General features: G+C 40.7%; 1 protein-coding gene across 4 annotated transcripts in view; it reads left to right on the top strand.

Annotated features, from left to right (window-relative positions):
- The window catches only part of emc2 (ER membrane protein complex subunit 2), a 102,189-nt gene that overhangs the window by 16,135 nt on the left and 70,138 nt on the right, over positions 1-15,916 (top strand). The gene's annotated exons all lie outside the window — the stretch shown is intronic.

The following is a 15,916-nucleotide window of genomic DNA, read 5'->3' on the forward strand; positions in this document are numbered from 1 at the left end:
GGCTGTTGTACTCTCCCAAGGATCATGGCATAATTTTTGGCACTGTATTATATTAGAAAGCAGGAGTTTGTTAGCCTGCAGGAGGGTAATGAATCTTTGAAAGGACAGATGCTCTCATTTGCAGGAAATAATATTATGTTTTACAGGCCTGTACTTTGCAAGGAATTGCAGCTGCGCCCAACTTATAACAGTAGTTCCAAATTTATAAAGCTTCTAAGATTATGTTTGTGTGGTTGCTACTAGATGAACTTTACCAATCCCAGCCAGGAAACGATTACACAAAAATAACACGTGTTGACAAGAGCCCTTTTTCCTATTTCATGAACGAATTGACAAGTTGGATGGCTGAGTTTATTTCTTTTTCTTGAAGAATCTAATTGGATGGCCTATTCCTGCCAATATATGCCTCATGTCAGATAACATTGTTGTTCATTGTTCTTCTTGTTTGTCCTTTGAGGTGAAGGTTCATCACCTAGGGTAAAAGCAGAAAATGCTGGAAACACGCAGCAGGTTATGGCAGTGTTGGTGGAGAGAAACAGAGTTAACGTTTCAGGCCTGGGACCTTTTGTCGGAACTGGGCAATGTTAGAGATGCAAGATGGAGGAAGGGGTGGGACAAGAGGTGTTTGGTAGATTCCGTTGGGTATTTAGGTGACTGCGAAGCTGTTCTGGCCCAGAAGGATCTGCTGCAATTAGGACAGGATGATTGAGTTTTGGACGGGTTGCTGGCTCAGGATTTCCCCTCTCAGCGTTTTTCCTCTACTTCTGATACGCGCTTGCTTTCGAAGGAGGCTACACAGTTTTTTACTTGCCTGTGTCGGGTGCAGTGATCCTGGGCAAGCTTCTGCCAGGACTCACAGTGGATATCAAAACTTCTAAGTGATGCCTTCAGAGTGTCTACAATGCTTCCTTTGACCACCATGAGATTGCACTGTAGATACAAGCTCTCCATAGAAGATTCACTTTGGTAAATGAATGTCAGGCATTCTGGCCAAATGTCCACCCAACTCAGTTGTGACTGTCTCAATATGGTATGCCCTGTCATCTGATCTTAGTACCTTTACAAATCATCTGTTGCGAAAGAAGGAGGCACAGCACACTGTTGCCCTAACCAATTCCTGCAGTTAACCAACAAACTATATTGCACACAACTGCAGCAAAATTACACCATGGAAACCGGTCACTCTGCCCAGCCATCCTGCGCTGGCGTTTACCCTCTGCACATGCAGCATTCTAATCCAATTACCCATCCTGTTCTCATACTGTTTATCCCCCTTTCCTTCAGCCAACTATCAAACCTATTCTTTAATGATGGCAATGGTTCTTGTTTCAAGCACTTTAACTCTTTAGTGCAATCCTCAGACTCACAACTGTCTTCATCCTCTATGCTGGCCCTGTGTTTCTGTCCTTCACAAATTTTCCTAATTTATTCTTGAGCATAGGTCCACCTTGTTTTTCCCCACTTTTCTAAAAAAAAAACAATTATAACTATGTATCAATAATTATAGGCAAACCCCTGCTCCTTGCATATATAAATTTCACTTGTCAGAATTGTTTTATTATCTTGTTGGTATTCTTCCGTAAGGTGATGAACACAAAAAATCCATTGGGATAATTTCAAGTGATGCACTTTTGCCATTGGCTGAAGAGACCAATCCCTGAAAGGCAGGTTCTGCCACAAATGCCACATATGAGGTCGTTATCAGGTGGCTTTGTGGGTTATTGTTTTTGGTGTTGGTGTCTGTTGCCAAGCTGCTGGTTGTCATGGTGGCACACAAGTGATGTCATCATTTCCTTCTGTCATTGGCTAGCGTCTCCCAACTAAGAAAATCATGTCACGCTTTCAAGTATCCTTGAAGCGGAATTTTGGCTGACCTACTAGACCTCTGGCTCCAGCTACCTCGCCATACAGAAAATCCTTGGGAATGCGTCCATCTTCCATCCTGTGGACCTGTCTGAGCTTGATGAATGCCAACATACTTGGGAACTTTGCCTTTGGGGACTATTGCATTTGTGATTTTGTCCCTCCATGAGATGCTGAGAAGGTGTTGCTAACAACAAAGATGAAAATTGTTGAGCTACTTTAACAGGTGTAAGTTGTCCATGATTTGCATCCATACAGCAAGATGTTGAGAACGCATACCTCAGAAACCAGCATCTTGAGACATCCTGATGTTGTTCCATGCATGTTTCATGAATCAGCTCTAAGGTGGTAGCTACTTTCCCTATGTGTGTATTGAGTTCTGCGTCAAGAGCCAGATTGTCTGTTACCATGGACCCGAGGTATCTGAAGTTGCTAACCATTTCCAACGGGATGTTATTTATTGTGATCAGGGGTAGAGATGTGACAACCTGTCTCATAACCATAGTTTTCTGGATACTTACAGTCAGGGAGAGCAAGTTATGGGTATGAGAGTCAGTCCATGAGTCCTTGTAACTGAGTTGCTATGTGACTGACTAGCCTGGCACCACCATCTCTGATCGAGATGTGTTGCACTTATATAAGACTTTCAGAAATCAGTTTTGATTCATGTTTATCATGTTGACTCCTTTGTGCAGTCTGAGCTTAAGACTGTCTGCACTGTGACCTGCTCTCCAGCTTGTGCATGTATTGCTTTTTTCAGTTGGCAGGTGCCATACCTCTAGCAAGGGAAGATGGCTTGTATCAGTTTAACCAGCAAAATTGGAATAACTGGAGATTGGCTGGAAATTGCTAGCATTTTCTCAGTGATGAGCAGTCATTTCCAATATTGAATTAGATCTCTGCAGAAATATGAAAGCCATACTGAAATTCTGGAGCCCTGGAACTACTAATCTCATTTGCTGCTGTCTTTCTACATTCTTGATGACAGTATGAGGCAGAGGGGCTGGGAATGGAGTCTGTTATTTAGGTATAGCATTGTGGCTGAAATACATTTCCGACGGTCACATTTGCTGCATCATACTTTGACATCAGTTATTTAACTTGCACAGATTTCTATGTCGCAGCTGAGCGTGAATGGCTAACACTGTATTAATTAGTCGATCTGCTCTAACATTGCACATGGGAGATCACGACCACACACAGTCTTAAGATGAAGCAGGGTTAGAGAGCTGAGGGTGTAGCAGCTGGAGAAGCAGACATGATTTTGCTGTCACTTTCAAGTCATACGTTCTGTCCTTGTTTTTGTACAATACTTTGAATGTAATGCTATTCATTTTTAAATAGCAAAATTCCAAAAGCGGTGTTCTGTGGAACATTGACTTGCTCTGTAATTTAGGGTGAGTGCCTAGGTACAGAACTGAGGCACAGCAACACCACCGCTGGCAAGAGAGTGCCATTACCGTGTGGCCAATTTTATTGAGGCAATTTATGAATGTTTATATAGGAATTAATACAATCCCTGCCATTTATAGTAGGAGCATCAGTGCGAAAGGGCAGTGCTTTGACAGCACTCTACTAGTATATATACCTATGAATCACACTTTGCTGTACAGCATTTACAACAATTACACATTTATATAGCACCTTTAATGCAGTAAAACATCCCAAGGCATTTCACAGGGGCATTAATCAAACAAAGTTTGACAAAGAGCCACATAAGGAAATATTTGGACAGATGACCAAAAGCTTGGTCAAAGAGGTAGATTTAAAGGAGTGACTTTAAGGAGAAGAGAGAGCTGGAGAGGTTTAAGGAGGGAATTCAGGAACTTAGGGCCCAGGCAGCTGAAGGCATGGTCAGCTGTGGTGCCAAGGTTAAAATCTGGGATGTGCAAGAGACCTGCATTGGGCAGGTTATAGGGCTGGAAGAGGTTACAGAGATAAGAAGGGGAGAGGCCGTTGAGGGATTTGAAAACATGGATGAGAGTTTAATATGTGCATATGATTATTGAAAAATTAGTTCTATGACACCGAAAGTTACCAGAGTTTACATTTAAGAATATAAAACAGAAACAATATGTGGTGTAAATGCCTCAATTATTTTTCAGGCAATTTCTCAAAACTCTGATGTAACTGGCAATATTTAAGGAATAGTTCACAGCATTGTAAAAAGTAAAACAAAGTTTTCAACATTTCCAAATTTCAAAGCATAACCTTTGTTTTAAAGTGAATTTTAAATTCTTCCAACATTTCTCTTTAAACTCTGCTAAAGATCAGTCGGTGATAGGAACAGTTCAGTTCTGAATGTACTATATTGTTGTTCAAGCTGGGGAAGATTAAATTATGCAGTTGGGAAAGACATTTTTTAAAGAAGGAATGACACAATTAAGGAAAAATAAAACTGAAGTTTTATTCATTTCTTGCACTTTGCTGTAAAATGTCATAGCCTGGACAGTAAATAACTGCCCCCCTCTTCTATGCAAAAGTTTGTTTGCTTGTTATGTAAGTCTAGTACGAAAGGGAACAAATCTGTTTATCTGCAGGGATATTATTTTCCATGCACCACTTACTTCACTATCTCTGGGGAGATTGCATGCAAATTTATTCACAAGCTCTTTCAGTAGAGATATGTTACTCCCCCAATTGCTTAACTTAGCACCTCAGCAATAATTTCTTTCTTACCGTGGATACTGTCAAGACAGATGTGCTGGAATAGTGCATATTGGTCAAAAGGTGAATATTAGCGTAATTCATGCTTTTTTTAAGGAAAGGAAGAACTTGGATTTATGTGCACAATCTCAGAACATCCAGAACCTGCTTAACCAATTAAATACTTTTGAAGTGCACTTACTGCTGTAATGTAGGAAAAGTGGCAGCCAGTTTAGCACAGCTAGCACCCACAGACAGGAATGCTTTAGTGATTTTGGTTGAGGGATAAATATTGGCCAAAACACCAGGAAAAACTCACCTGATGTTCTGCAGGTAGTGTCATGGGATCTGTTACATCCACCTGGGAGGGTTTTAATGTCTCATCCAGAAAACTGCACTCTGACAGTGCAGCACTCCTTCAGTACTGCCCACGAGTCACAGCTTAGATTATGTGCTCAAGTTTCTGGAGTAGGATTTGAATGCATGGCATTCCAACTCAATGGTGAGAATATCACCCACTGAGCCAAGGCTGACTGCTCAATGTGGATTTGAGGCCTGAAAGAACCTCAAATCTGTTGTTTGATTAGCAGACAGGAACCTTAAGACCAGGGTTGATTTTTTAATTGGTGTGAGATGGGTTGGTAGGTTTTGAAAACTGCATACTGTGTGGATATTGTTTATATGATCGAAACATGTGGTCATATATATGTAATAACGTGTTGATAAGTTACACATGTTCACTAGTTAATCAGTATTATAAATAACTTGTCATGCACAAATTTATAGTGTGCAGGAAATACTTAAATATTGTGTATGTGACCTCAGTTTAAATTAAATTATGTTAATAGTTACTGTAACTAATAACGGTTCTGGTAAAATGATTTTGAGTTTTTTTTGGCGAAGCTGAGAGGTTCTTTCCTATGGTTTTATTGTGTTTCCTGATGGCACTTTCACTGATGTGAAATCCCACAAGATGGTTAAATATAATGAGTTACATCACATTCACTTGCAAAATTATGATGGGTATTTTCTTTCTTGAAATGCTTCATCATCGTATAGAGAAATGTCATGCAAGTTAATCCAATGATAGAGAGAGGTGTTAGGTAGCCATGTCCTACAATCAGGAAATGTGTGCAAATATACTGAACGTTCATGCCAATTTTTTCCATTGGCATTGTACAGCAGCTCTGCAGGGATTATTAACAATTTATAAAGTCTTTTTGGCCTAAGACTAAAGCAGTTGCCCCTGAAACAAACACTCAACATTAGTAAAAGTAAAGCACTGAAGATGCTGGAAATGTGAAATAAAAGCAGAAGGTGTTGGAAGTGCTCAGCATGCCTGGCAGCATCTGTGGAGAGAGAAACAGAGTTAACGTTTTGAGTCGAATATTACTCTTCTGAAGAAGTCATGTTCAAATCAAAACGTTAACTCTGTTTCTCTCTCCATAGATGCTGCCAGACCTGCTGAGCACTTCCAACACTTTGTGTTTTTATTTGCTCAGCTTTACTGTCCCAAGATTAAATCGAATTGCTAACATAAGTGTCTGTTGCCAGCACTGTATCAGCCAACGAGTTGCCCTTTGTTAGCTGATGAGTTGGAGGAGGGGCCAGGTCTAATGACAGGACTTTCAGTAAACTGTCTGTATTACTGCAAAATCTATTTTCTCAACAAATGGAATGTGTAAAAATATGTGCAAGTGACAGCAAACAGAGCTTGTGACCTAAACTACGGTAATGTCTCCTGATAAAAGCAGTGTGAGTGTCCAGCAAAATGCAGTGAGTGAAGGATAGTTGTGCAATGGTTTATACTAACGTGCATAAAATAATCCCAGTTATTTACAGTGATGCGGTCTGTAGGCATGATTGACTGGGAATTGACCCAATGATCTCCATTCTGACCTGGAATCATTGTTTCCGTCTCTTTATGCAGCAGTAACTTTTTCAGAAACCTAACTCTGTGACTTCCCAGAGTTTGCAGTGTGCAACGTTCACATGGGAATCGTTAAATGTGTCTGCTTCCCAACCCTATCTCTCACCTGTGTTCACTTACCTGTATTGGCTTCCGGTCCAGCAACGTCTCAATTTTAAAATTCCCATCCTTGTGTTTGAATCCATCCATGGTCTTACCATTTTGTATCCCTGTAACATCGTCCAGCCCTACCACCCTCAAAGCTCTCTGCACTCCTTCAATTCTGACCTCTTGTACATTGTCCACCATCGGTCACCTTGGAGAGAGCAGGAGCACAACGTACTAATATTTTAACGTCATTTTTGCAGTCGGCTCCCAAAGCCAATTTTAATTGTTAAATGCCAGCCAGATTATTTAGCTTGGTTCTGTTCTTTGAAAAAAAATTCCAGGGCGCAGACCCACTATCCGTGGTTAACTAAAAAAAGTTAAAGATAGCATCAAACATAAAGAAAAAGCATATAATTACGCAAAGATGGGTGGCAGGTCAGAAGATTGGACAGAATATAAAAAAAAGCAGAGTGACTAAAAAAAATAAGGAGGGAAAAAATTAGAGTACAAGAGAAAGTTAGCTAGAAATATAAAGGTAGATAGAGTTTGTATAGATAGTTAAAAAAGAAAAACGTTAACAAAGTGAATGTTGACCCTATAGAACGTGAACCTGGGGAGTTAATAATGGCAAATAAGGAATTAACAAATGACTTGAACAGGTATTTTGCATCAGTCTTCACTATAGAGGATACAACTAACATCCCTGAAATGGATGTAAATCAGGAACTGGAAGGGAGGGAGGAACCCAAGAAAATTACAGTCACCAGGGAGGTGCTGCTTATTAGCAAATTGTTGGAACTGTGAGTTGACAAGTCCCTGGGTCCTGATGGATTTCATCCTAGGGTCTTAAAAGAGGTGGTAGTGAGATAGTTGGTGTGTTGGTTTTAATTTCCCAAAATTCACTAGATTTGGGGAAAGTTCCATTTGATTGGAAAATAGTGAATGTAGCTCCTTTATTCAAAAAGGGAGGGAGGCAGAAAGTGGGAAACTAGGCCAGTTATCTTAACATCTGTCATAGGGAAAACGTTAGAAGCTATTATTAAAGAATGTTACAACAGGGCACTTAGATAAATTCAAGGTAATCAGGCAGAGTCAACATCACTTAGTGAAAGGGAAATCATGTTTAACCAATTTATTGGAGTTCTTTGAAGAAGTAAAGGTGCTGTGGATACAGGAGAACCGGTGGATGTACTGTACTTAGATTTTCAGAAGGCATTTGATAAGGTGCCTCATCAAAAGTTATTGTGGAAAATAAAAGCTCATGGTGTGGTGGGTAACATATTGGCATGAATAGAGGATTGGCTAGCTAACAGAAACAGAATGTGGCATAAATAGGTCATTTTCTGATTGGCAGGATGTGACGAATGGAGTGCTGGGGCCTCAACTGCTTACAATTTATATGAATGATTTGGATGAAGGGAATGAAGATATGGTTGCTAAATTTGCTGATGGCACAAAGATAGGTAGGAAAGTAAGTTGTGAAGAGGGCATGAGGTGGCTACAAAAGGATATAGGTAGGTTAGGTGAATGGGCAGAAATCTGGCAAATAAAGTATAGTGTGGGAAATTGAGATTGTCCATTTGGCAAGATGAATTAAAAAAGCATATTATCTCAATGATGAGAGATTGCAGAGCTCTGAGATGCAGAGGGATCTGGGTGTCCAAGTGCATGAATTGCAAAGGGTCAGTATGCAGGTGCAGCAAGTAGTTAAGAAAGCTAATAGAATGTTATCATTTATTGCGAGGGGAATTGAATACAGGAGTAGGGAGATTATGCTTCAATTGTACAGGGCATTGGTGAGACCACATCTGGAGTACTGTATACAGTATTGGTCTCCTTATTTAAGGAAAGATGTAAATTCATTGGTAGCGGTTCAGAAAAGGTTTACTAGACTAATACCTTGAATGAGCAGGTTGCCTTATGAGGAAAGGTTGGACAGGCTAGGCTTGTATCCACTGGAGTTTAGAAGAGTAAAAGGTGACTTCATTGAAACATGTAAGATCCTGAGGGAAGTTGACAAGGTAGATACGGAAAGGATGCTTCCTCTTGTGGGAGAATTTAGGATTAGGGGGTCAATGTTTAAAAATAAGGGGTTGCCCATTTAATCAGAGATGAGGAATATTTTCCTCTCTGAGGGTTGTGAGACTTTGAAATTCTCTTCCTCAAAGGGTGGTTGAGGCAGAGTCTTTGAATATCTTTAAGGCAGAAGTAGATAGATCTTTGATAAGCAAGGGGGTGAAAGGTTATCAGGAGTAGACAGGAATGTGGGGTTGAGGTTAAAATTAGATCAGCCATGATCTTTTGAATAGCGGAGCAGGCTCAAGGGGCCAAGCGGCCTATTCCTGCTCGTTGTTTGCATGTTCTTGGAAGCTGGCCTGAATCTTAAACCTAGCCTGGCTAATTTCTTGTGGCTCTGGGCTGCTTGATGCTATAAACTGTGACTTCACATTTCCATCCACGTTTACCAAAATATGGTTTCAATCTGAAAGCTTTTAACAGAGCTATAAATTTAAAATTGGTCTTGTTGAAGGCCAGTGTTCACCACAGGAGCTGGATGCAAGCTTTGCTTATTACGATTTGTGCCCCTTCTCACCATTTCAGACTGAGTGAGTCTGTTGAAGTGGAGCAGCTCAGCTTGGAGTACAAAAACATCACACATCTTGAGAGTTAATCTTGATCCACAGCGAAATGAGTAGCTTGCATTTCTGTAACACCTTTCACAACTTTAGGACATCTCAAAGTGCTTTACAGCCAATGCAGCACTTCTCAAATGTAGTCATGTAATGTGGGAAATGCAGCATCCAGTTTGCGCACAGCGAGATTCCCACAAGAGTTAGTCATATTGCTGTGGGCACAAAGCCATATATTTGCCAGTCAGGGTAAAGGTGCAGATTTCCTTTCCGAAAGGAAACTGGTGAACCAGCTCACTTTTTAACGGCAATCCTGCAGTTACATGCTCACCCATTCCTGATTCATTTAATTAACTGAATTTAAATTCCCTAGATGCCGTGGCGGGATTTGAACTCATGTATCCAGATCATCAGTCCAGATTACTGGTCTGGTAACATATTCTTGCAGTTGTTGCTGTGATAGTTATTTCCTGCAGAATACTTCCAGTTTTACCATAGGATTATATGTCACTCTGTGATTGCACACTTTGACCAGCTTTGCACCTTAATTTTTGACCTTTTCACTTATTCTCATCACTCGCTGAAGTTTTCCCTCCATCACTGAAATTTCTGTTGCCCAAAAAAAGGTTGTAACAAACAAAGATTGAATTTATCCATGGATTGTCTTTCATGTATTTTAATGCCTTCATTGAAGTTATTGCAGGCCTCAGAGGCTTCTTGAAGCCTGGTCTTAGGCTCGTTCTTTTTGTCCAGAGCTGCAATGTGGAGCTGAATTTAGATTGTGGAAACTGAGTATGCATAATGTACCTCAGTTCCCAAAATCCATTAGCACTTACACCATCACTGGAGCGAATGAAACTTTTTCTTCGGTTTGTGGCATTTCTTGTTCGGTAGCTTTTCTTCAGATTACAAGTAGGCAAATTTCAAAAGCTTTACTGAGCTAAGATTTGTATTGGGAGCTTTTTAAAAAAATTATTGTTTGTGTGAGAACGAGAATGTGTATGCTTACTTCATGTGGTGGTACTTCAGTTTTCCCAAAGAAGCCAACTGAAGGGCCCAGATCTTTTTGGAGGGGGCATCTCATGACACACCCCACTAATTAGATTGTTTCCCCTCACCCTTCAGCTTAAAATGTTTTGTACCATAACTTGCCCGACGAGGGCAACGGGGCATTTGGGACTTCAGTAAACGACGGAACCAATAAATTGCAAATAATACTGCTGCTGAGAGTCCTGTTTGCTAATTTCTACAGAATTTATTAGAATCCAGTTTAAAAACTTATTTAACGTAGGAGCTTTCACTTCAGCTATAATTATCTTAAAGAATGGTCTCCTTAACTCATGAGATTTAAGGATTGAGAAAGAAACAGAGGAAAATTGAGAAGGAAATCGGGTGAATTAGAGTCAAATCCAGTCAGAAAGAGAAATAGAGGGGGAAAGAAAGATTGCATTAAGAGAGAAAAAGAATGACACAAAGGAACAGCAACAGACTTATTGTTACAGGATTCCTGAGATCGCTCTCATTTTCCATGCTCAATACTTGCATCCCAATTAACTAATAGTCCCTATCTGCACATTTTTTGTCCTCACGTGAAGCACTTTGCATTTCTCTATGCTGAATTTCATCTGCCAGCAATTTGCAAGTCTATTCAAATCCACCTGCATCCCATAGCACATATTGAAATGGAATTACACATCACAGAGCAGGAATCAAACTCTGGGCTGCCTTCACTTGAACCAATTGGTCTCACAGCAAGCACTCAGTGCATTTACCATCAAGGAGCCACCTCTGGTCATCTTGGAGGTTCTTGCTTTGCCTCGCACCCTGGAGTTACACAGGGATGCATAGACTAGCCTGGGGAGATACAGCGAGTCACAGCTGTTCTGTTGCAAATAGTACTGCTGCTGAGAATTCTGTTTGCTAATTTCTACAGAATTTATTACAATTCAGTTTAAAAGCTTATTTAACGTATCAGCTATGATTATCTTAAACAATGGTCATGCTTTCTGCAGGCTAAGACCTATACTTATCCACCAACTCTTTTCCTTCAAACAGTCCCAATAAATTTAATAGTAACAACTTTCTTTTCATGCATTGGTAATATATTTATTGCTGTGTTTTTTAATGGATCTTGAATTGTATATTTTGTAATAGACTCTGATATTACACCCACTCTGGACTTCAGTGAGGAGACCTTTAATTCCCAGGATTATGCCTGTAATTTTATCTATCAGAACTGATTCACCAGCTCCTTGGGTTCAGTGCCACTTTTAAATTAACACCATATTAGGTCTCTTACCTTGTCCTCCAACTTCCCATTGAGCACAGTTGTCTGAAATTCCAATTGCTTGAGAACAGATATTCCCAACAATGCAACCTATGCTGTAACAACAACAACTTATATTGGTATGACACCAAGCCACGCGAGATATTGGGGCAGATGACCAAAAGCTTGGTAAAAGAGTTAGGTTCTAAGGAACGGCTTAAAGGAGGAAAGTGAGGTAGAGACAGAGGGATTTAGGGAGGGAATTCCAGAGCATGGGGCCTGGGCATCTGAAGGCATGAACGCTGATGGTGAAGTGATTAAAATCAGGCATGCTCAAGAGGCCAGAATTAGAGAAGCACAGATATATTAAAAGGTTGTGGGGCTGGAGGAGATTACACTGGGTGGGGTGAAGCCATGGAGGGACTTGAAAACAAGGATGAGAGTTTTAAAATCAAGATGTTGCTTAACTGAGAGCCAAAGTAGGTCAGCGAGCACAGGGGTGATAGGGGAACAGGACTTGGGGTGAAATAGGGCATAGATATCAGAGTCTTGGCCTCAAGCTTAGGAAGGTAGAATATGTGAGGTCAGCCAGGGATGTATTAGCATAATCAAATCTAGAGGTAGCAGAGGCATGAATGAGTGTTTCAGCAGCAGATGAGCTGAGTGAAATCGGCCAATGTGACGGAGGTGGAAATGGACAATCTTAATGATGGCACGCATATGAGGTCAGCAGTTCATCTCGGTGTCAAATGTGACACCAAGATTATGGACAGATTGATTTAGTCTCAGACAGGGAGAGCGACGGAGTTGGTAGCTAAGAAATGGAGTTTGGAAAGGGACTGAAAACAATGGCTTCAGCCTTTCTAATATTTAATTTGAGGAAATTTCTCCTTATCTTGTATTTGATGTCAGATAAGGAGCTAATTTATCAACAATGGAGGAGTTGAGAGAAGTGCTGGTCTGATAGAGCTGGGTGTTATCGGTGTACATGTGAAAACTAACTCTATGTTTTCGGATGATGTTGCTGAGGGGCAGCATGTAGATGAAAAATTGGAAGGGACCAAGGATAGATCCTCTGAGGACACCAGAGGTAACAGTACAAAAGCAGGAAGAAAAGTCATTGATGGTGATTCTCAGGCTGCAATTAGAGAGATAAGAGCGGAACCAGGTGAGAGCAGTCCCACACAGTTAGACGACAGTGGAGAGGGGCTGGAGGCAGATGGTGTGGTCAGTTGTGTCAAAGGCCACAGACAGGTTGAGAAGGACGAGGAGGGAAAGTTTACCTTTGTCACAGACACAGTTATTTGTGACTTTGATGGGAGCTGATTCGGTCCTGTGGCAGGGGCAGGAACCTGATTGGAGGGATTCAAACATGGAGTTCTGGGAAAGATGGGCTTGAATTTGGGAGATGGCAACACATTCAAGGACTTTGGAGAAGAAAGAGAGGTTGGAGTTGGCAGTAATTAGCAATAACAGTGGGTCCAAATGTTTATTTGAGGAGAGGTGTGATGACACCAGATTTAAAGGAGGGGGTAAACACCTGAAGAGAGCAAACTGTTCACAATATTGGTTAACATGGTGACCAGAAGGGGAAGTTGTTGGTCAACAGGTTAGTGAGAATAGGGTTGAGGGAGTAGGAGATGAGCCTCAGGGCTTGAGGGGAGATAGGAGAGCAACTAGAGGAAGATGTGAAACAAAAATAAAAATACCTGGAAAAACTCAGCAGGTCTAGCAGCATCTGCGGAGAGGAACACAGTTAATGTTTCAAGTCCAATTGAATAGTCATACGGACTCGAAACATTAACTGTGTTCCTCTCCACAGATGCTGTCAGACCTGCTGAGTTTTTCCAGGCATTTTTATTTTTGTTTTGGATTTCCAGCATCCACAGTTTTTTGCTTTTATCTTAGAGAAAGATGCGAGTTCAGGGTTAGGACACAAGGGAACTTTAGGGGCATTTGGTCTGGTGGGCAAGTGGAAGAAATGGGGAGCCAGTGGCAGCTAATCAGATGGTCTCAATCTTAGTGGCAAAGATGTTCATGAGCTCCTTGCACTTATTGTTAGAGGTGAGGGTAGAGGAGGCAGGGGAGAAGGGTTTTAGAAGATGGTTTGCAGTGGTGCAAAGAAGGCAGGGGTTATCTTTGCATTCCAGGGTGATTCTGGGATAGTGAGCAGTTTTTCCTGATGAGGGCAGGATCTAGTAGCATTTTGTGGTCCCTCCAGATCTTGGTGTACATGGCTAAACCAATTGTCTGTCATATCCTTTCAGGTCTGCATCCTGAGACTTAATTGAGTGGAAATGAGGGCCACACCCAGGGAATGGTCAGGCTGAAAGAGGTTAATGGTTTTATTAGGGACGTCAAAGATGGAGACAAGGTTGTGGTTGAGCAAATCAGTAGTTGCAAAAATGTGGCAGATGAAGGGGCAATGGCTAGACAGTTCTGATTTTGAAAGTACAGTTGTCAGTGAATTGGGGAATAGATTTTTCCACGGGTGGATACAGTAGGAGGTAGGATTGGGGCGTGGAATAGGGATGTGGGTAGAAAGTAATAGAAGGAAGTGATCAGCGATGGCATTATTAACAATCCCCTAATAACCACCACCAAAAACAAAACTAAAAACAGACAGTGCAGACTTAGCATGTCAAGTCGAAGACCTGTCATTGGGCCACCAAAAACACATCACCCTGTTCACCCTGTCACCTAACAAGCAAGCTTGGAACTTGCTATGGTCAATCTGGCTGCTGCATTTCCCACATTACAACAATCACTACACTTCAGAAGTACTTCATTGGTTCTAAAACAATTTGGGATGCTCTGAGTTCCTGAAAGGTGCTATAGAAATTCAAGGTCTCTCTTTCTCTTATATTGCAACATTCAGAGTAACTTGGTTAATTGCTGGTAAACCACTCATTCTTATAGTTTGTTCCATATACACTTTGAAGTTTTTCACCTTTTAATGTAAATTTTATGGTGTTCTGCAGTGAAGGCCTCACCTGCGTCACAACCTGGAATCACTACCCTTTCAGTTCCATTGTTTAACATTAATTTTATTGCTCTAAAGGTTTAACATTAATTTTATTGCTCTAAAGAAATATTATAAATTGGGAAAAGCATCAGGAATGATATGGTCAGTGTAAGGTGGTAATTTAACCTCTTGCGTTCAGATGATTTCCATAAACATTTGAAATTATCTTTCGTGGTTTATGATGTCCCCTAACCAGGGTAAAGTAAAGCCTTATCATTCACTGCTAACCATCTATAATTCTATTCCTAGTGTACTTAAGTCATAATGACCAAGTGGCTGCTCCTTTTCCAAGAACTGATGATAAACAGATCAGACTGAAGGGTGAACCTGCCAGCTGAGACTTTCCACTCCCTGCTCCCTGGCTCTCGGAGCTGTGACCTTGTCTTTTCAGTAGCCTTCAAAAATTATTGACTGTCTTGAACAGTAGCAGAAACTTTCCCCTGCCTCTCGCATTGAATTGGTTGACATCCCATCATATGTTCATCTGTCTGGGCAGAATAGTTTCACCCAGCCACAGACTCATATTGTAAGGCCTACATGGAATCTACAGCAACAGCTGAAACACTCCTTCACATCCTCTTTCCCTCCCTTCCTCTTTCCTTCCGCCCCTCAGCCCTGTCTCTTGGGCCTCATTTCTTTTAATTACCTGGGTTTTAAAAGATCATGCCTTTGACAAATGGAATAACTATCCATACCAGGGAACAGATTACTGGAATCAATAACCTGACCAGGATTGTAAATAAGAATTACCAGTCATGAGGCCCCCAGAGATTAGATGAAAGGACTTTTTTTCACTTCCTCTAAATGATACCTACTTTGTCACTAAGACCATCTGTTTAAGCATCAATCATTTCTCTGCTTCTGTGAGAACAAATTTGAATAATAATTTTTTAAATGTTCAAGTTTAACTTGTGTATGACAGATTTAATAAGTGGTGACACCCGCATCGCACGAGAGAATAAAGGGAAAAAAAGGAAGCTTGTCTGTTTATTTTAGTATTTTCTAACACTTTAAGTTGATAAATATATCATTTTATGAAGAGCATTCTCCAAGTAGAGTGTATACATCTCTGAATATGTAAGGATTGTGAAATAAGATCCAGTTTTCTGTGGAAAGCATGCAACACTAGCCATTAATATCCAAACTGTACTTTGATGCAGCATCTGTAAATGATATGTTTTTAAACATTGGTTGAATTGGGGAGTAGGCGGATTAATTGACAGACAAAACAGAAGGTCTTAGGGTCCTGATACCATACCAATTGAGTCCATTATTACTATTAATATAGCCTTTACGTATTTTGGAGTAAACCTTTTTATCTGTCTGCCATAGGAACTCTGGACAGAAAGTGGGCGGGGCACACATTGTATTCTTGGCTGTGGAGCATATGGGTTACACAACAGGAAAGGAGGGTTGTCAACTTAAAAATTGGTTGCAATGATTCTGTGTCTCCGTATAAGACATTTTTC

Source organism: Carcharodon carcharias, chromosome 6, assembly GCF_017639515.1.
Source record: "Carcharodon carcharias isolate sCarCar2 chromosome 6, sCarCar2.pri, whole genome shotgun sequence".
Taxonomy (NCBI): domain Eukaryota; kingdom Metazoa; phylum Chordata; class Chondrichthyes; order Lamniformes; family Lamnidae; genus Carcharodon; species Carcharodon carcharias.